Below are 1,947 nucleotides of genomic sequence, written 5' to 3' on the forward strand. Positions count from 1 at the left end.
AGGAGGGGGAGGAGGAGGAGGAGGAGGAGGAGGAGGAGGAATTGTTGTTCTTTCCTGCTAACTCCTTAGCTATTTGAAGGCTGTCTAAACATGGTCACACTTGGTCGTCCATAGACTAACTGGAATACGTATTTGTACCAGTAACTATGTAGATAAAAAGTAGCCCACTTATCCACTTCGGTGCAAAGGATGATCTGCCCTCCAAAGGTCAACAACGTCTTAAAAACATAACCTCCCAGTCTTTGGCTAACTTGTAAAGTCAACAGAACCATTTGGATTAGGCAGATTTTTGAAAGCTAGAATTAGGTGCAAGACAATAGCAGATCAGTATCTCTCACCAGGATCAGCTAAACTCATTGTTGTGAGCACCAATAAGGAGGCTAGGACGGGTGCCAGATGGTTCGCTCCTAGCACCCACGACTTCAAGCTCTAGTGTGTGTGGCCAGGGGTGTACAGTTACCTAATATTAACACCTACGGATATGAGTGAGCAGTGGATCCCAGCTCAAGTACATCATAGCGATTTGGGAAGGACACAGCAAGTAGGAACTGCTTGGAAGGATGTTAAGTCTTAACCAGAGTTCATCTGGAGGAATGGAAGGGAGAAAAATTGGAAAAGGAACGGCCGCGTGGAAGAAGGAAAGAGTTGCAGGATTACCTCCCTAAGAGGGTGTTTTAACTTTTGATGAAATGCCCCTTTCCCTCCATCCCGTGCGAGACCAGGGGCCCGGGCAGCGAAGTCTCAGTCCCTCGGACTTCCCAGACAGGAGGGCGGAACATTGGGAGGCTCCTCCAACGTGGACCCCCAAGGGGTGAGCCTCCTGCTCCTGCTGCCCACCGCCTCAAAATACGCGGGGAGAGTGCGGGGCGCAGCCAGGGTCTCCGCGCGCGCGCAGGCTGCGGGGGGCGAGGCGAGAAGAAGCGCTTACCTGACTAGAAAGCCGTCGGGGGCTCGGCGCTGCACGGCCACGGTCCTGCGCTCTGACTGCCCAGCGCACCTGTCGCTACTGGGCTGCAGCACCTTCAGCTCCGCGGCCCCGCCCCGGCCCCGCTCAGAGCCCCGCCCCCTGCCGCGGAGGCGCGCACGCCTCCCGCCTCCCGCGCGGCCTTGGAGCGAACGTGCTCGCTCCCGGCGGCGTGTTCTACTCGTGACCGTCGCGTCGCCCTAGCAGCCGTGGTGTTGCCGGAGGCGTGGCTCCCGTGTCAGCCTCCAACCCGGTCGTGTCCCCTTTCTGGCTCACCCTATCCCTCTCTGACTAGAGATTGCCGCAGGTTGATCTGAGACTCACCCAGAAGTCTGGTCTAAGTGCAACTTCAGGGAAGTTCTTGGTGCTGTCGGGGTAAGTTCTGTGGAAAGGTATTTTACGGGAGGCCATGCCCTGCGCTGCAAAGAGCTGCCAAAGAAGCCTGGCTCAGACTACATTGGATCACTTCACCTCAGTGGACCTGAGTTTCCTCAGGAAAGGACAGGTTTAGATAAGCGTAGGTGGTGTCCAAGTTCTCCAAGAGCTGTGGTTTGGTTTTTTTGTTTTGTTTTGTTTTTTTGGAACAACGGGCGGTTTTCCTTCATTTTCTTTTGAGACAGAGGAGGGTCATCAGATATAGCTGAGAGTAGCCTGGAAGTCACTGTGTAGCTGAAGTGATCTTTGAGCTGTTGGCTCACAAAACTGCCCGTAACTCCAGCACCTGGGGAATCTGACACCATTTTCTGGCCTCCGTGAGGAACTGCACACACATTACACACTCACACACATATACATACTAATAAGATTAAATATAAGTCTCTTTAAAAAGAGGCTCTAGGGGCTGGTGAGATGGCTCAGTGGGTAAGAGCACCCGACTGCTCTTCCAAAGGTCCGGAGTTCAAATCCCAGCAACCACATGGTGGCTCACAACCATCCTTAACAAGATCTGACTCCCTCTTCTGGAGTGTCTGAAGACAGCTACA

General features: G+C 53.6%; 1 protein-coding gene across 1 annotated transcript in view; it reads right to left on the reverse strand.

The window, feature by feature from the left end:
- Window positions 1-1,025, reverse strand: part of Lima1 (LIM domain and actin binding 1) — a 97,102-nt gene extending 96,077 nt beyond the window's left edge. Inside the window, exon 1 of the mRNA XM_021216740.2 lies at window positions 929-1,025. The gene's annotated coding sequence lies outside the window, so the exon portion shown is untranslated. The remainder of the gene's footprint in view (window positions 1-928) is intronic.
- Between the last annotated feature and the right edge of the window lie 922 nt (window positions 1,026-1,947).

The sequence above is a fragment of the Mus pahari genome, chromosome 17 (assembly GCF_900095145.1).
Source record: "Mus pahari chromosome 17, PAHARI_EIJ_v1.1, whole genome shotgun sequence".
Lineage (NCBI taxonomy): Eukaryota > Metazoa > Chordata > Mammalia > Rodentia > Muridae > Mus > Mus pahari.